Source organism: Herpailurus yagouaroundi, unplaced genomic scaffold, assembly GCF_014898765.1.
Source record: "Herpailurus yagouaroundi ecotype Mexico unplaced genomic scaffold, PumYag 163, whole genome shotgun sequence".
NCBI classification, from domain to species: domain Eukaryota; kingdom Metazoa; phylum Chordata; class Mammalia; order Carnivora; family Felidae; genus Herpailurus; species Herpailurus yagouaroundi.
This window is the reverse complement of record NW_024412404.1, coordinates 54,554,626-54,574,200: the sequence shown is the minus strand read 5'-3', so window position 1 is coordinate 54,574,200 and position 19,575 is coordinate 54,554,626. Positions and strand designations below refer to the sequence as shown.

The 19,575-nt window shown below is 51.3% G+C and overlaps 2 long non-coding RNA genes across 2 annotated transcripts; both read right to left on the bottom strand.

Annotated features, from left to right (window-relative positions):
• Positions 1 to 1,151: 1,151 nt before the first annotated feature.
• LOC121037283 (uncharacterized) lies at positions 1,152 to 13,452 on the bottom strand. The gene is made up of 2 exons (XR_005793687.1): positions 13,187 to 13,452; positions 1,152 to 1,542 (listed from the first exon to the last, which is right to left on the bottom strand). It is a non-coding gene; the product is annotated as an uncharacterized LOC121037283 (long non-coding RNA).
• On the bottom strand, positions 9,125 to 10,458 carry LOC121037284 (uncharacterized). Its single transcript, XR_005793688.1, has 2 exons — positions 10,217 to 10,458; positions 9,125 to 9,346 (listed from the first exon to the last, which is right to left on the bottom strand). It is a non-coding gene; the product is annotated as an uncharacterized LOC121037284 (long non-coding RNA).
• Positions 13,453 to 19,575: the final 6,123 nt, after the last annotated feature.

Here is a 19,575-nt window from a genome sequence, read left to right as displayed (position 1 = left end):
GGACCTCTTGCACATCAGAGGGACACCTTTAGCACTTAAGCCACTGTGCTTTGCATTTTCTGTTAGGTACATTTTCTGTTAATCCTAGTATATATACTTAGTTACTAGAGGCTATGAGTGTGTGAAGAGGAGCCCAGGTCCCTAGCCACCGATCCGTCCTCGGCAGGAGACACAGGTGGGAGGGGGACAGGAAGGGGACAGAACATCATGGCGCAGGGTGAGGGTCCGGCACACCTCCCGGCGGGCGCCTACCAAACTTGGCTAGTGCTGGACCCCAGGTGAGTGATCCGTCTCTCCCCGTGTCACCTTCTGGAGACTTCTAGCACAAGCCAGAGTCTAATAGGGGGGTGGGGTGTTGCCACAGGAAAAGAACATAAGTCAAAATGAACCGTGGTTCGAACCCTACCTCTGACTTGCTAGCTGGGTGACTTTGGGGAGGCCACTTAACACTTAAGCCTCAGTCTCCTCCTCTGCAAAATGAGAATCCTAGTAACACCTACCTCAAAGGGTTAGAAAACTATAAATAAAGTGCCTGGAATTCAACCCCCAGAAATGATAGCTCTTACTGTTTTTGTAGATTGGTTCTGAACTGCCACTGTTTCCGGAGAGAGGTGTTGGGGCAACGGCACATCGCCTCTCTGGGAATGCAGGGGGGGAGCAAGGCTCCGGCCAGATGGCAGTGGCCCACCTCTTCCCAGGTAGGGTGAGATCCTCTCTAAGGTCCCGAAGGTCACTCCCAGCTGCACTAGAAAGAACGCAGAAGCAGGAAGGAGGAGGCGGTGCCTGTCACTGGCTTCCTCGCTAATTGGCTCTGTGACCTCAGGCGAGTCACTGCCCCTTTCTGGGCCTCAGTCTCCCCACCCATGAAAGGCGGCTGCCAAACCCCGTGCCTCAGACCCCTTCCAGCATCCAAGCACAGCCCTCCCGTGACGCAGAGCATCTGGAAAACCAGGATCGGAACAGCCAATCCGCCTGCCCCGCTTACGCCTGCTGCCGAGCTTGCCCCCACCCTCCTCACCCCTGCCAGCCATTCTCGGATATTCTTTCCAATCGTACCCTATCATTTTGACGGCCTGCGTCAGGGAGAAACATCATTTCCGCAGACAGTAAGGCTAGACCTGAGGCTAGGGGGTGAGAAGAGATCTGAGAGAGTGGTTTGACTCCCTTTATGCAAACGTGATGAAACAGTTCAGATGTGCAAACCCTATAAACTGGAAGACGGTCGGCTTGGAAAAGAATCGTCTACAAATACAAAGAATCTTGCTCATCCGAGCCTTACTCCTATGGATGATGGGAAGCAAATTACGTTGAGCGTTCGCTACCGAGCATGAGGCCTTAACCACGTACTTAACACGCGTCACTAATTCAGTCTTTGCCAGGGGAACCCCATCAGGCAGGCGCTCCTGTCCTCACTCTGCCGGCAGGGTAGAGAGACGGCAAAGTCACTGATCTTGCTTAAACCGAGGTCACGCTGACAATCAGCGCTAGTGCCAGGACTCTGATCTTGATCGAATCTAGGCCGTCGCCATCACCCCATCATACCTGAAAGAGAAACGCACGAATGGGATGAGGTCGCGCAACAGGACCGAACTTCGTCCTCGAATCAGCTGTCAGTGGCCGGCTGTGTGACCTTGGGGCAGTCTCGGAGTCTCTCTTTGCCTGCGTTTTCTCATGTGTCAAAGGCAGGCATTGGAGAGCTCAGAGCGCTGCTCTGCAGAATGGCACCTGCTGGTCGATCTCCAAGCTTCCAGGATGTTCCGCCCCGCTCCGTACTCCATACACCCCGGCTGCCACGGGGAGCTCCCGCAGCCGTGGCACGGTGCCCTGCTCGGGGACCTCCGGATGGACAGATGGCGGGCGGCCTTGACATGCCTTCCCTTCCCTGCCCACCCCTGCCCGGCTCCAGAACGCCACAGGTGCCTCCTGGGTCCCCCGACCCAGGCACGTCCGCTTACAAACCTAAGCGTGTAACACTGCCCACGTAGGATAACAACTCCCGTCCCAGAGACTCTGTTTACCCAGCGGTGTCAGGGGGCGGGCAACCCTCGCCTGCATCGCCCTTCACCTTGTCGGCCGTGCGGTGCCAAAGTCTCGTGGCATCCTGCGAGACTTTTGCAACGTGTAGATGGTGCCGCTGTAAAGAATTTAACAGGCCAGCAACTGACACCCGAACCCCTTTGGATTCACCGATGGGTCTGATGCCCGTGAGTTGCCAAAAGCATTTATTGTCTCGTAATTTGATTTACTTTTTTCCATGCTGCTCCCAGCGCCTGCAAGTAGGGGCAAAATGGCTGATGTCTCCAGATGCCACAGAGGCTAATAAAGCTCGCTGTGCTCCCAGCATGCTCTCTGCTGTCAGAAACCGGCAATTAACTTAATAGGGTTCTTGAAATGGAGTCGATCCGGGAAATGTGGCATGTGCTGACACTCTCCCGCTGATCCAAGCAGCCTCCCACCATTGACTTGCAGGGTCTGTTTGCTATTTGAATTATTTAGGAGCTTGTTATGTGAATTAAAAAGCAGCACTTTGCAGCATTAAGTCTAATATTTTATGATCTTCAATTGATTAGGTGGGCTTTCAGGATTACATGGAAAGGTTAAGATAGAACACACCTCGGACAGGAAGCTCTCACCAGTCTGCTTGGCTCTTCAAAAACCTGGAGGAGAACCCAAAAGGAGCCTGCCTCCCTGTTCCCTTCCAAAGGGAGTCTTCTGGAACCTGCTTTTGGACCATCAAAGAGCTCCTCCACCCTGAGGATACCGGATGCCCTGGGCTCTCAGGGCCAAAGGAGGCTGGTCCCCCATTTCTCTACCTTTCACTTACGTCTTTCTTGGCACAAAGATGCCACTGATGATGGGACGCCCAGAGGCACTGCATCCCAAGCCTGGGCCTGCGAAGGGAAAGCCCTGCTGTGGGTTCCCAGCCACTCAGTTGGGCCTGGCTGGGCACCATTTCCACGCCTGCTCTTAGCCAAGGGTGTGTCTAACAATACCTCCCTCTACCACGAGTGCCAATTCATGCTTTCCTTGCCCTGCTAGCTGTCACCACCCTCTCCCCTGGCCTGTGGCAATAATTTTCCACTGGGCTTCTCCCATCATCCCCCTTCCAGTCCACCCTACGTTCTGCAGCCGAACCTAGTTCCAGCTGTGAAACTCCCCTGCTCAACAGCATTCAATGGCTCCCCATTGCTCGTTAAGTATATACTCATCAACCTGAGCCCAGACTCTCTTTCTAGCCTCATCTTCTATTGCTACCATATCAACCAGCCAGACTGAGCTACTTAGTATTCTTTAAAAACACCTCTCGCTTTGCTCAGGGCGTTCACTTGGTGTGTGACGCCTCTCTTCACCCACTGAAGCTCTACTAGTCCTTGACAATGAAAAGAGTAAATAAGTACATAATACAGAGCTTCCTATATTCCAAGCACCTTAAATGGTATTATTTAACGCCATTTAACCCAACCTGTAAGGTAGGTACCTTTACTATTTCCATTTTACAGATGGCAAAACTGAGGGTCAGAGAAGCTAGCGAACCACCCCAAGGTCACTGGGCTAGCTGGGATTTAAATCCAAGTAGACAACGCTCATCTCAATTCCACTTCCGTGGTAAAGCCATCCCTGCCTTTACCCGGGTGCCCTTTGTCCTCTGAGGTTGGCACCGTCCACATTTTCCACCGCACTGACTTATTCAAGCAGCAGGTGCAGGCACACAGCTCTCTTCTCTACCGGGATGGCAACGCCTTGAGACTGGGCCTCTCTCGCTTTCCTCGCGGGGCTTAGGGCCCGAGTGTGCGCAACACAGAGGAGGTGTTGACCCAAGCAGGCTGTCGACTTGCCCAGAGGGTGGTTCCCCACCCCGAAGTCACAGCCCCTGGAAGAGTATTTACCCGGTCCTCACTGTGCTTGCCACGCGGTAGAAGGAGGCATTGCCGGGTGCCCAGTGAGGGACGGCACAGGCTGTAAAGAGTGACTGCAATTTGAATCCGGGCACCTCCTCTCTTAACCATGAAACCTTGGGGAAACGAGTAAATTAGCCTCGCTGAGCCGTGGTGTTCTCACCTGTGAATGGGAATAACGATAGTCCCCACTCTGTAAAGAAATTATCAGAATTAAATGGAATAATTCATCAAAAGCACTTGAGAGACGTGGTCCCTAGCACACGTTGGGGGCCTAGAAAAAGTCTGCTCCCATTACCTTTGGGTTGACCTTGGTTGAGCCCGTAAACCACCTCGTGCAGCTGTGGACCCCGGGTCTGGCCTTTCTACGCCTCCACCTCCCCACCTGGAACACAGGCTATGAAAAACTCACCTGATAGGATTATGGGGAAGGATTTAATGAAATAGCAGATGGGCCCGGAACAGAACAGACATTCAATATAGTAATAATAATGTTATTTTTAATTAATATAACCTTCGCCCAAGCTGAGAATATTTACTTTTCTAGCACGCCATGACGATGGTCCTTGACCCCTGGAATCAACAACCTTGTGCAAAACAAGTGACACCTGCCGCCCCCCAACCCTGCAGCCGCTGTGAGGAGAAAGGCGAGGGTTGCCACACAGCCCCGACCTCCAGGGGGCGCTCACCTTAACAGGGGGGGCAGGACAGAAGGAGCGGGTCTGCTCCAGGGCAGGAGGGCAGGGCCGCAGGCATGGGGGCCCTGAGCAAAGTCCCAGAGACTCAGCCGGGAGGAGCTGCTGACCGGTCTGTCACCTGTGATCCATCAGAGCTGCTGGTCGTGCCACGGGGATGAGAGCAAGCACTTTGGCATCGGTGGCATGAAGGAGAGCGCCTGTATGATTAGTGATGCTTTCTTGGGACACCTCTGCCCTGAGACCCTAGGCTGCCAGTAAGCCACCTTAAGTAGGGAGTTGCCTTCAGAACCTCTCTGCTGCCGGGAAGTTGTTCCCAGGACTGTTTCACCACCACGTTCTGCTGAGTGTTATTCCTGGAGGCAGTTGAGGTCCTCACCTTGGGCCACATGGACACGTGGACCAGCTGAAGGGGAGCTGGGACCCAGAAAGACTCTCAAATAGGTGCAAAATCCTGTATGAATGTATGGAGGGGTATACCAACGTTAGGTGGAAGTTCTGTAAGATTCTGTATATGTCAGGATAGGCTAACCTCTAGCTGCGGTAACAACCCCTGAATCTCAATGGCCTAATGCAACATGTCACAGCCCCAGCAGACCGATAAAGAGTACGTGATGAAGAGCAGGGCTCTGCTGGGTGCCCGGGGTCAGGATGCTAAGCGTCCGACTTCGGCTCAGGTCATGATCTCACGGTTCGGCAGTTCAAGCCCCGCGTCGGGCTCTGTGTTGATGGCTCCGAGCCTGGAGCCTGCTTTGGATTCTGTGTCTCCTGTGTCTCTCTCTCTCTCTCTCTCTGCCCCTTCCCCGTTCACATTCTGTCTCTCTCTCTCAAAAATAAAAATAAACATTAAAAAAAAAAAAAAAAAGAGCAGGTCTCTGCTGACAGGAGCTCCACCGTCTCCAGCAGGGGGTTCCCAGGTCACCCTGAGCACTGACATTCAGTTGGCAGATGGAGGGAGGAAATGTGCATGAAAGATCTTACAAGAAACTTCAGGGGCCAGGCCTGGAAGCAGCGTATGTTACTCCCGCCCACATTCCACTGGCCAGAACTCGGTCACATGGCACCCCTGATTGCAAAGGAGGTTGGGAAATGTAGTCTTCCTAGGTACCCAGGAGGGCAGGAAAACTGGTTTGGAGAACACACAGCCTTTCAAAAAGGACTTGAACGGGAGGGGGGCGGGAGAAAGATCGAGAGAAGAAGAAGAAATACCATTAACTTTATGCACATTGTTCATTTCGTCCTCACTCTTAGTAGATCTTTTATTTGATATCCATTTTATAGGGAAGGAAAGCGAAGGTCGCGAGACTAAGCCACTTACAGAGGATCACACGGGGGTGAACGGTGGAGCCCAGAATTATACCTCACGCCTGTCTCTTGTCACCATACAGTCTTGAAGGCACTCCATTTTGTGCCTTTCGTGCCTGACGCATTTTGAGTGGGAAAGCAAATGTGAGTGGAGAAGATCATTCTGAGCTGGTACTTTGGGGTCAGCTAACACGTACGGACGTACTCTGCGCCAGACGTCATTCAGAAGGCTTTTCCACGTGTTGCATCATGAGCTCCTCCCACCGACCTTGTAAGATTCATCCAGCTGTTATCTCAGCTTGATGGATGAGAAAATGGATGCACAGAGAAGTTAGCCAACTTTCCCAAGGCCCCACAGCTAGTAAGCGGGGGCACAGGGACCCCGACCCTAGTGACTATGCCCGTTCTGTGGGCGTGCCCTCCCCTGACCCGTGCGTGCACTCATTCAGCACCCGGTTGCTCGAGGCCACCCACGAAGTCGAGGCAAACAGAGAAGGCGTTTCCTTCATTCTCGTGCCCCCGCCATGCAGCCCAGGCCTGCCCCCCTCTCCCTCAGAAGTCAGAGCCTGACCGTGGGAATCCGCCCAAGGACACATGGACACACCAGCAGTGTCACCAGCCACGACCGAGCCCAGCAGCCCGTGGAAGATGGCTGCATCACCTTCACAACCCCATTCGAGCCTCCTGATGGTTTCACGAAGGTAGGTGTTTTACGGTCTCCAGCCACTGCCTCACTTAAGCCAAAATAAACTCGGTTAATGGGGCCAGGAGCAGATCTGGGGCGGACGTGGAGGGGAACCAAGGCAACACCACGACTCCTCAAACCACCCTGGCCCTCTGAGGTATTGTTTCACACAGGGCGAGGCCCTGGGGACGGGAGAGCACGTCCCCTTGCCTTGCGCCTTGGACGAGGCCAAGGTGTTGACCTCCAGCGGACCCCGAGACTCAGGAAGGCGGGGTGGAGGATAGGAAAGCACCGAGGTTAAGGGACGTGGACGCCCAGACAAAGGTAGAACTAAGGCCAAACGTTCAGAAGCAGGGACCAGAGGGAACCACCCCCTCCCACCCCCCACCGCCGCCCACGTCAGGTCTGCACCTGCACCTGTGAAACTGTGGCAAAAATGCCGACACAGGAGTCAGCCCGACTTGGTTCAGGACCAGCCCCTCCATTCACTAGCCCCAGTTGTTCTACCCCTCAGTTGCTCGGCCTGTAAAATGGGTTCAATGTCAGTCTCACATCACAGGACTATAAGAAGGCCTGGGGGGTGAGCACAGGAAGCACCAAGCACAGGGTCTGGCATGAAGCCAAATAAATCCAAGTGTGGGCCCAGGGGCGTTTGAATGCAGTCCTCTTAGAAACCAACAAACAGGGGCGCCTGGGTGGCTCGGTCGGTTAAACGTCCGACTCCCACTCAGGGCACGATCTCGCGCGGTCCGTGAGTTCGAGCCCCGCGTCGGGCTCTGTGCTGACAGCTCGGAGCCTGGAGCCTGCTTCGGATTCTGTGTCTCCCTCTCTCTCTGACCCTCCCCCGTTCATGCTCTGTCTCTCTCTGTCTCAAAAATAAATAAACGTTTAAAAAAAAAAAAAAAAAAAGAAAGAAACCAACAAACAAAAAAAGTCCCCGACTGTAACCGACTTAATTCTCTAATCATCTGTATCACCAAACGAGACACCTCATTATAGTCATTTGTTTCGCAATGAAAATAACCCCCCCCTTCATTTTTCCCCGGGGCCGTGTGGCAGGATCTTTGAGGTAGGCCAGTCACTGGTTCCCACAGTGACCTCGCGGACCAGCGCCCACAGAACTGAATGTTTTCTGAGGCCAGCAGTTTGCGCTTCACGGCTCACGTCCCTGGACATTATCGTCGTTAATCCTCACGGTGGCCCTGGAAGACAGGTAGAGCTGGCCTCATGACCCTCATCTTACAGGAAATGGAGACTCCCCAGGGGTTTCAGTTAGCAAGCAGCCGCCCCGGGGCTCGAGGCCAAGTCCTCTGGCTCCAAATGCCGGGTGTTTTTGGTGACACCGAAGGGGCTCAGCATTCTCCCGGGCACCGGGACTTTGAGGCTGAGGCTTTCCTTACACCCGGCAGGGATCAGAGCAGGGGCCCCGGAGCGAGGCTCTGGGGGTTCTGCCATTTACCGGCCCCGAGACCTCGAGCAGGCTGCAGGACCTCTCTGCGTCTTATCCGTAAAGTGGAGGCGATGTGACTTCCTGCGTCTTAAGGTGCTGTGATGTGTGGAAAGCAATTAGCACAGGGCCTGGTGGATCTAGGAAGAGCCATTACGTAGCATTACTGACACCCTGTGCGGGGAACCACAGCCCCTCACCCCCCTCCTGTCTTTGCTCCTGATGCTCCATGACCCTGGAGGGCAGAGACTGAGACAGAGGTTCAGCGCAGCGTGGTGATTAGGAGTGCAGGCTCTAGTTCCGGGTTCAGACCCCATCCGTCTCCGGCTGTGTGACCTTGGTGAGCTCGGTGTGTGCTCTGAGACCATCCCCCTCCGCTCTCCGGAGAGCCAGCAGTCTTCAAAGTCTTTCCCAAAGACGCGACCCCGGCATGGGAGCTGGCCGCCAAGGATGGTGACCTTGTCCGAGATACTCATGGTTTATCGTGACCTCACCGAGGAAATAAATAGCGTGAGATGGGGAGCCAGGCCGGGCTTTCCAGAAATACTCTGTCCCTGGCTCCAGCTCGGGCACGGAGACACGGTGACCCCAGCCAGTTGACTCATCTCCCCAACATGAGCTGAGATGCCGAGGCAGCCCCACCCAGCCTCTCTCGGCCCTCACTGGCTCCTTCGCGTGGCCTGGCAAGCCCAGCGGGAGCCCGTCTAATAGAGGCGCTGGCTCTGGGGAGGGCGAAAGACAGGTGTGAATCTGCGATTAAAGCCAAAGAGGGGCTATCAAAAGAGCAGAAAAGCTCTGACTGGGGGGAGGTTGAGGACAAAAGGCCCGTGGCCCATGATGCAGCGGGTAGCTTGAGATGAGGCTGGGACATTGTTGCGCCCTGGGGTGGAGGTCTACAGCGGTCCCGGGCCATCGGGGAAGACGTCAGGCCTGGGGAGCCAATCCAGAAGGCCCCTCCGTCCGTTCCCAGGTTCAGGGGCTACAGGGAGAGCTCAAAAAAGAACCGACTCCAGCCTCATGGTCAAAACTAGTCACAGTGGAAAGATCAGGACACCGAGTAAAGTCTCCAATTGACAGCCTTCTCGAAAACCTGAACCTCGTTCAGAAAATTACTGTCTTTATTTTTATGTAAAAAAAAAAAAAAAATCTGACTAATATGCTGGCAATTGCTCTCATTGAACGACAGAAGTAGGCACTGAGACACGAGGTGGTTCAACTATTTTGATGTGCAGGCCGGGAGATGCGACTCCGTTCACCCATCTACAGTTTTTACAGAGTACCCCTGCTACATAGCAGACACTGGCCAAGGTGCCGGGACCTGCAGAGGACGAGACAAACAAGATCCCCATCTCCTACAACTTCTGCTTTGAGGAGGAGGCAGACAATAAACCCAGCGCAAATAGAGAAGAACATTCCGATCAGGATAAACATTAGGAAGAAAACAAAGACCTTTGCAGTAGTGATGGGTGGGATGGGAAAGGCAGGTGGTCGCGAAGATGTCTCAGAGGGGACCGCTAGGCTGAAGTCTGAAGCAGAAGCCGGGGGAACAAGGGAAGAGCTCCACCTCCAAGTGCAAAGGCACTGGGGCAGGGACTCATTTAGGGAGGTCCAAGGAAAGGAAAACATGTATGTGGCAGGGGTGGGGTGAGACCCGCTAACATTTGTAGGCACCCTGTGCCTGGCACCATGCTGGCACTCGACTGGCAGTTCATTAAGTGCCCTTGAGGACCCTTGAAGGCAGGGTTCCATTAGCAACTCCATTTAGGTCGTGGAGGCTGAGGCCGGAGAGGTTCAGCCACCTGCCCAGAGTTACCCACGGAGGACAGGGCAGGCAGGATTCCACCCGGGGACATCCCACATCCAGAGTTCACTGGAGGAGATCCCAGGCAAGAGCTGGAGGACACAGCCCCCCCCCCGTGGGCCTCGGAAAGGAGCTGGGGTTTTGTTCAAGTCCAACGGGAAGTGACCAGTTCACATAGTATGTCAGCGGTCAGGTCAGTGACTATTGGCAGCCTTCTTGTGCACCAGGCTGCGGGCGGTGAGCCTGCGGACAGGACCCTGGGCAGGCGCCCCTCTTCGGACAGACACTACCGGCGCCCCCCCCCCACACCTCCTGGGCCCATCCCCTCGCCCCACCCCCACCCCGCGCCTCCCTTCCGACGGGGCACCATGGGTTTGGGGACGAGACCTGGCGCGGTGCGCGCGCGGCGGCTCTGGTCTCGGGCCCCTCCGACCGCAGGGACGCGCGCAGACCCCAGCCATCCAGCGCCGCGCCCAGACGGGGCTCAAAGATTGGCCTCCCCGCACTCCTCGCTCGGCCACGCCGCCTCCTCCGGGAGCCCTCGAGGCGCCTCTCGGGGCGGCCAGCACCGCCGGGTTACCGGGGAGCCCTTTCTGCCGTCAACTCTGCCGCGCAAATCCGGCTCTACAGGCCAGCCCCGGGGGGCACGGAGCCCAGGGCGCCCAAGCGGGGGGCGCCCCGGCCCGTAGCGCGCAGACGCGGACCCCTGCGGGCACCTCGGCCCCGGGGGGGGCGGCCCGGGGGGGGGGGGGGGGGGGGAGGGGGCGGCCCCGGGCCCCGCGACCCCCGGGCCGAGACACCAGGAGGGTCCATCCGCGAACCCCCGCATCCCGACGATTGCCGGCCTCGTGGTGGCGCGGCCTGATTGGCAGGTCCCCCCTTGGCAGGGGTGGGGACCGGGGAGGGCTCTTGTGCACAATCGCTGTTTTTACTCCTGCCACCATTAATTCAACTACTGACAGAGAAAGGAGGGTCCGCCGCGCCTTTGTGTCACGCACTCACTGTAATTTACTTGAAAAGAATTAAATCACAATTACCTGCCATTCGTTTTGCAGAAAACAAGCTGTAAGGGGCCGGGACAGCAGCCCCATTGTTGCCCTATTAGAACAATATTTCTCAATTCGAAACTTGAAACATTCGAATTAGCAGCTTCGTTTGACTACGGCGGCCCACGGAGAGCAAGGCTTGCTTTGCGCCCCACCTCGGACTCCAGACATTACAGTTAACGAGCCTCATTTTCATTCATCTAAGTCTAGACCGATCTTTTAAAATCGTCGCATTTACGGTACAAATGCACCTCCCAAATGTTGGAAAGGAAAACGTAACCTTTTATCTGTTACGTAGCCCAGTTGATAAATTATCTGAATGCCATGAACTGGCTGGACCTAAAATCAGAGCAAACCGTAATTAACTCACTTGAGATTTGTTTCAATGTCTAAAGAAATCACGCTGCTCCTCAAATAAAGTTACTTCTGTTCTCATTCCTCCCCTTTCAGATCTGGTCAGCAGGTAAACATGACTGATTAGCCTTTAAACCAACGCTTTTCAAGTGTATTTAAAATATTCAATTCTGCAAAATTACATCACCGGGAACCTGTGTGTTCAGCAAATTTGAAGCCAGGCTGAGTTTTTAACAACTTCTGTAAAAGTAAACTGCCGCTTCGAGTGAGCTGTAGTTTCCATTAGCATTAATAGTTTTTCAGTAACAAAATGTAACTGTTCAATCAAGCCTGAATATTGAAAAGAGCCCAGTTACCAATTGTAAGAACTCTGGAACCATCGGGAAAAACAGCAAATAACAGAAATACAATTGGTAACATCCAGGGTTGTGTGCAGGGAGAACAGTGTACTATAGCAACTTGACGCATCTGAAAATGAAGAGGAGTCACAGAAAATAAGGTTGAGAGCAGAAAAGATGACCAGAAAGGTAGAACTTTTAAGTCTGAGTAGCAAAAAAATAAAATAAAATAAAATAAAATAAAATAAAATAAAATAAAATAAAAAATAAAATAAAGTAAAATAAAATAAAAAATAAAGAAAAGCTGAAATGCAGATTTAGTGCCGAGAATAATTAGAATGTGAAATAAGAAAACTTACGACCTAGAAAAAGCAAGTCAAAAAAGGAGTGAAAATGCATTTGCTGTAGTTAGCACTGGCTTTTCCTAATTTTAAAAAATGCAATTTTGTGGTTGAAATGTTATCAGTATTTAAGAGGTCTTTTTTTTTTCTTTAAAGAGTGAAAGCTGCTAGCTGACATTTTTTTTAGTGAATGGCCTTTTCCCTTAAAAAACTATTTTATTGTCTGTGCTCTTTCATTTCTTTAGTGAATGTGTGAGTTAAAAGGTTTACTTTCATTTCCAGTGGCTGAAAATTTTTTCAAGTCATTTTTCCCTTTTGTGTGTGAGACGGAAAATAACCATTTGGCCTCAGCAGAAAACAAATGACAAGTGGATCAAACCAAGGACTCAACTCTATTTTCATGACTGGGTTTTTGAAGAATAATCCATAGAGATGGGGGAGGAAGGGATTCATCAGGCAAATGAAACAAAGTCCCTGATCTATATTCCTATTCTGATAGCACCTCCTGGAATATCCGCAACATTTTAAGTTCCAGCCTAAGCCACGAATTCCTTCAGAACAAATCAAATGTCTTTAAAGAATATTTCTGTTTGAAAAGGAATTAAGCTCTCCTGAAAGAATTTTAAAGGTTGTGATATTCACAGTCTGATAAAGCAGCACCTTTAATGAAATTCTAATTAGCAATTTCATGCACTTTGCTATTAGTCATATCAGATTAGTGCACATTTTCACAGCCTTCCTTTAATTAAGTGCACTTATTCCAAGTTTCAAACACTTTCCTTATAAGATGAAAACTGTGCTGAAATGTTATTTAGTAAACAGAGGAAGTGTGAAAGTGTAGGTGTGCGTGTGTACACGGGCGGACATTTTTAACTGTCTACAAAATTTTTTTTTTTTTTTACATTTATGGAGTTGGTGAACTCAGGTTTTCATTTTTTTTTCTTGTATTCTCGGTGTTTCCTTGGGATTTCCACAGGACCTATTCAAATCCTTAGCCCAAGTACACATCATGTGTACTTTGGCTTAAAATGTATTTCTGGACGTGTATATATGTGGGAGGAATTTTTTGCTTAAAACATCTTTTCTGTATGTGTGCATGTGTGTGTGTATTGTATATGGATAGTGTATATACATGTATGTGGGGGGAGAGAGAGGGGAAAGAATCAGAGAGGGGGAGAGAGAGAGGGAAACTATACAACGTACAATATTTAGTTTTTTAAATCTCTGACAAGCAAAGGAAAAGCAGTCGCCCATGAAGCAGCCCCCGCCCCTCATCACCTTTTGCAGGCATCTCTTTTCCTTTGAAAACAGCAATATGATTTCTTTCGACCTTCTAAATTTCCTTCTGAAGCTCCAGCAGGGAGCAGGCAGCTTAGCTTGGTGAGCCGGATCCATGGAGCACAGGATATCTTCCTTCATTTTAGACCCTACTTGTCTCCACTGGGAGAGTTCAGCAGCCAAGCCAGCCTTTTCCAGGCAAAGCAGGGACCGACCTCGTCTGGGGGCTCCAACCCTACAAAGCCCCGAATCCCGGGATCATCCCTCCCTCCCAGCCTGCTGGAGGGTTGCCCCAATTCAGGCAGATCATATTGTCTGGGAATCAAGCTGATCTTATCTGTAGCCTTTTGTCAAGCGGAAGTTTTTGTTGCCTGTTTTGCTCCGAGGTTGAAACTTGTAATATATTAACTAATTGCTCGCATCTCTAACACATGTTCTCCTGTTGGTGTCATTCATTTATACTGTAACATTTTTGACATTTTTAGATCGTCTCTTGGGACTCCTGGGCCTCTTAGCAGTTCCCTCCATGAAGAGTGTTTGCCTAATGATTACTGACTGACATCTCAATAACGAGCAACGTAGGAGTTAGGTACATCTACTGAAGAGTTCTGGGGTGTGTGTGTGTGTGTGTGTGTGTGTGTGCGTGCGCGCGTTTTAATTCATGGTCCACTTTGTCAAGTCATGTGTGAGCCATAATTTAAGCTAATAATTACCAGACATGAATTCAATGAAACATTGGTGTCTACACTTAAAAAAAAAAAAAGGCCTGAATTTTAATGCATTCAGAAAACGTTTGCCTAGGGCCAGGCTGGGTCCAACACACATATGGAAGCACTTTAAAAGTGATAAATGATTTGGAATCTACCCTGTCTACTGGTGTGCTTCTCAGGAAAGAAAATTAGAGCTAACAGGTGTTAGATAGGGAATGCTGGGGCATTTTAATAGAATTGTCAAAATGTTGGTACCAGATGTTGACATTAATGCACACAACTCGGAACGTAATGCCGGGCCGCCATTTAAATGATTATTTGTTTAAATTTCAAGTCGCCAGCAGGAAATCCTTACTTTGTTCAGCACCTTTCTCTACACAGCATCCCCCTGCTCTTTCCCCTACGATTTGCATCAAAGTGTCGTGGTTGCTCGGCTCACATATGCATGCTTTAAATAATCCATGCCTGTCAAATTTCATTTTTTCTTTTCAGATCGTCCTCATCACGTCCCCATCCTCGCCGGCCTTGAAGTCCGCCTCAATGTATTCGTTTATGAGGGAAAAAATGATTTAAATACTGCCAGTTACAGGCTAATTAATCTTTGAACTACTCGGCAACTTCAAATGTATATACCAAGGAATCTGCATGAACTTGTAATTACTATGTATTTATACGATATTTTCCATGTAATCACCAAGTCGTTACATGGCTATGTGAGCCTTGTAAATCACGGTGATAGCAGAAAACTAATCTTTCCCGTGCCACTGCAGAAAGCCCATGCAGGAGCCGCTGGTCTCCACCACGGTCAATTAATCGAAGGATCCAGAAAGCCTCTGTGCTTTAAAGGACACTAGAATGCTTGCCCGCAATAGAGTCCCAACTTAAAGAAATATCAGGGGATTGAGAGACGGGTGAGGTGGGCAGAGAGCAGTCTTTTCATCCAGCTTTTGTACAAAGACGATGATTGGTTTGGGGCATTTATTCCTGATGGGGTTGAAAGGCAGTAAGAAAAAAAAAAAAAAAAAAAAAAAAAAAACGTCTAGGCCAATGCCGCCATCGGTTGGGCAAGCAGCGTTCTGCTGTGACTTGGGGAAGGTCCTGAAATAAATTCCAATGTGAGTTTCGAGAGCAAACCCTGAGGCAGACTTGGGCTGTCATCTTTTTGAACCCAATTAAAGCGGAGGCAAAACCTCCAATTTTTCCAGACGGGGCTTCCTGTCCCAACTCTTCAAGAGTAACTTCCTTCATAAACAAACTGTGTGTGTGTGTGTGTGTGTGTGTGTGTGTGTGTGTATACATATGTGTGCATACATATGTATTTGCGTGTCTGTGTGCGTGGATGCGAGAGCTAAGGTAACGTCTTCAAAAGCCACATTGGACCGCGTGGTCCCTCTTCTTAGAAAGCGATCACCCACGTGGGAAGGCCCGTTCTCTCCTCCTTGGGAGGTGCCCCCCCCTTTCTCCTCGACTGGACAGCTGAGGTCTGGTTTTCCTTGGCACAAGGACACATGAGGCTGTATACAGAACCAAGGCCCTTCTGGGAGCTACAAGGACCCACACAGAGCAGAGCAAGGGGACCAAGTGGCCAAATTTGTGCTGGATTCTGAATTTCTGCAGTCCCGGGCTTCTCTCTTTGCTCAGCCCTACTTAGGGGTGTGGAGGGGGACCAAAGCAGCGTAGCCAGGGGCCCCCCCAGGGCCTGCAGCCCCGCCCACCCTGCCCCGCACCCTCGCCTGGCTCCCGCACAGCCCCGGATGACATCCCCAGCCCCCTCAGGCCCGATGGCTGTGTGGCTTGGCATCCCCAAAGCCCTTTCTCTTCAGAGGCTCACCCAACTACAGCTGCACTGTGCAAAATGGTAGCCACTAGCCACAAGTGGCTCTATAGATAATTACTTAAAATGTAAGCTTCTGTCTCTTGTTGCACTGCCACATTTCAAGTGCTCAAAATGTGTCCCGAGGCCGCCATATTGGATAGCGCAGGTACAGACTATGTTCAAGAGCGTTGGTCTAAAACTCTACATAATTCTCTGTTCTCTGCCCTGATGTTTCCCTGCCCAGAGACAGTGGCATTCAGCAAGATCCAAGGACAAGACCAGAGAGGTTTCCCTGGGCCCATTAAGAGGCTGGCTCGCCTCCCCAGTAAGACCTTTCCTCACAGTACCTGGCCTTTTGGTGCGGGGTCAAGGTCAAACCCGGGGCTACTGTGTTACCCAGAGCCTGGTGGGCACTTGTTATGAGGAACAAAATCCCCAGATCCCGCAGAGCCCTGGCAGGTGCCTGAGACCATGGAGGCCTTAGGTGGCTAGGGGCGAGTTCTGTCAGCCAGATTGGCATTTGCCTCATGGAGATGCCGGCTTTTGCCAGTGTAAGCCTGGGATGCCTCTCTGCCTCCTAAGGTAAGCGATTCCTAACTCGTTAGCCGGGGGGAAATTCTAATTATTCATTATCTTTCGCAGTACATGCTGCTCTTGGATGCTTGATTGATATCATATGCGACTCATCATTGTGGCTGTTTTTCCAGGGCTACCCCAGGCCAGGCCAAAGGCATCTTTCGTCCTCACTGCAACCCTATGAGGTAGAAACTGTGATCCCATCTTACAGATGGGAAAAACTGAGGCTAACATGTACTTACGGCCTCCGCTGAAGCCACATGCCTCAACAACGTTGGATCAGGGTCCCGAGCTCACCCCCTTCACCATCCCCCCCCCCACAGGCCTGTTCTTCAGCCCTGTCTCTGCTCCTCACAGGCGGCCGGGAGGCTAAGCGGGATGTCTGGCTTTCCAAACCCTCAGCATCGCTCATCGTCAGCATGTGATCCCTTATCCGCTTCGCTCCCCTAACCGCTCACTGTTGGTGGACTAGCGCAACAAACAACATACCGCTTCTAAGAGCGGGTCTCAATAGACGTGGAATCCTTTCGAATCCCGCCGCCACCATCTAAACGGCTAGCCTGCTGGACGATGAGAGCTAAGTGGCCCAGTTGTCCCCACTGCCCAGCTAATAGCAGGCCAACCTCCAGAAGCAATGCCACCTCTTTGACCTACAGCTCAGCACAGATGCATACTCAGGAGGGAAGACAGCCCAGCTGAGCCCAACCGAATTTGTTGACCCATAGACTCACCAATAAATGGTGGTTAAGTCACTCTACCTGCAAATGACTTGTTTCTCAGCGGGCACGAACTACGACACGCTCTGTGAGTCAGACGGGTTTTCCTATGATCTAAATCTACTCCTGTTGTGCCCTCCGTTTCTTTGATTCACTGGTTATCTCTCAGGGCTATGTGAGAGCTTCTGCTAGGCTCCCCGAAACCCATCAACCAGGCAAGATTCAATAGTGCTCCTTCTGTCCCCCCTCCCTGAGCATCATGAAACCCCTTTGCTCACTGAGCAACCAACAAAGAATTTTTATTTAAAACATCTCACTCTGTGAGGGGTGCCTGGGTGGCTTGCTCAGCTAGGCGTTTGACTCTTGGTTTTGGCTCAGGTCATGATCTCATGGTTTGTGACAGAGTCCACATCGGGCTCTGTGCTGACAGTGCGGAGCCCGTTTGGGATTCTGTCTCCCTCTCTCTCTGTCCTTCCTCCAGCTGCTGTCTCTCTCTCTTTCTCTCAAAACAAATAAAAAATAAACTTAAAAAAAAAAGATCTAACTCCATGACCATTGGACATGAGATTCATTCCCACTTTTGGTTCTGATTTTGGACCAAGCCACAAAACATCCCACATCCACCAGGATGCTTGCCTTGATTTTGTTTCTGGTTTTCTTTCTGTTCATAGCCAGGAATCCAGAGGAGCATGCCAGTCCCTCCCAGATGCATCAGCAGCCAACAGAGCTGACTGAGACTTTATACAACCTATTTTCCATTTTCCCATTGGATCCACGGATTCCGGGCCTTCCGAAACCTGGAGTGGAACTCACATTGGAAAGCCTGTGGGGCCTCGCGTCTGGAACAGTGCTGTGGAGCCCACAACACGTTCCATGCAGCTGGAACCGAGATGTGGGAAGCTGGGTCACGGCCAAGCTGGGCTGTTCCAGCCACCTCCACAAAACTTCAGTGCTCAGGGCTTCCGGTTTTATGGGTTTCCTCTGTAGAAATGAGTCCCTGAAATTTCTATGCACGTTACACCCTGCACTCCTTCAGTATGTAGGTCTTGGTCGCCTACTGTGTACAAGCAAGAGTTGGGGGGATAAAGTGGGGAAGGAAAAGATACCTCTACTTGGAGAGAGCGCACGGGTGGGCAGGTATAAAAATGCCGAACAAAGTTGAAAGGGGGAATCGAATGGGTGTCCCGCAGAGGACAAAAAAATGAATACCTGCTATTTATGGACACTCAGGACTTGCCGAGCACTCTTCTAATCCCAAGCATCCAAATGTTTGAAACTCCAAAATATTAATTAAAACGTAGACAAAGGCATTGCTAATGTAATTCCTTACACCAAATCCTTGACCTCTTGGCTGACCTGAAGTGTGTTTATAAAGCAGAAGGAGCCCGTTTTAATCTGGGCCAGGAGCATTTGTTGAGAAGCAAACATCGCCGCAGAGCCAGAGGGACCAGCTTGTGAGCTGAGAGGCTCTGCATCTGCCGAGCCAAGCAGGGCCTGGGAGCTGGCACATGGCTTCTCCTCCGGAGCTGGGTGTCCTCGGGCTAATCACGGAACCTCTCTGAGTCTCATTTTCGCAGCTTAGCGTGGATAACAACTTTCCAGGCTCCCTGGGCTTTTTGTAAGGATCAATTCGAATGTTGGGTCAATATGTTGTCGACCAGTTGTGCGAACCGCTGAGCACTTATGCTCCGAGTTACGCTTCTCAGAGTGTGGTCCGTGGACCTGCAGCATTGGCATCACTAGGGAAGTGATTAGAATGCAAAGTCTCAGGCCCTAACCCTGCTGAATCGGAATTGCTGAAGGCAGGGCCTGAGGATGCCCTCCGGCCATCCTGAGCGTGGTAAAGTCTGAGCGCGATGGCCTTAAGTAATGCCAGTTCTGCAGGAGGGTCCCGGGTCACAGCCGTGGTCCCAGGAGAATCATGGAGAATGGCCTTTTGATGGCACGGGCGTCTCAAAGTGGATGATAAACTGTATGATCCCTACGAAGGGTTCACATGAGTCCAGCAGCCTTCCTGAGAGATGGAGATCACATAATCACCATGGAGACAGGGCTAGGAAAAGGGACGAAAGGAAGACAGGTGGGCAGGCTTTCTCTAGGAACCGCCTTTTTTTTTTTTTTTTAATTTTTTTTTTAACGTTTATTTATTTTTGAGACAGAGAGAGACAGAGCATGAATGGGGGAGGGTCAGAGAGAGGGAGACACAGAATCTGAAACAGGCTCCAGGCTGTCAGCACAGAGCCTGACGCAGGGCTCGAACTCACGAACCGTGAGATCATGACCTGAGCCGAAGTCGGCCGCTTAACCGACTGAGCCACCCAGGCGCCCCTAGGAACCGCTTTTAAGACAACTAGAGACAACTGGAATTAGAGACCATGGTCATAGGCCCCAAGACCTGAGTGGTCCGGAGGATCCTGCCTGCTGGGGCTGTTTCTATGTGGACAATCAAGCCGCCACCTATATGCTAGTTTACTCACTGGGCCTTGCTTCCGCGGATCCTGGGTGGGGCCTCGAAATTCTCCTACACACAGTGCTCCTTGCTGCTCCTGCGCATTTGCCAGACCTGACTTA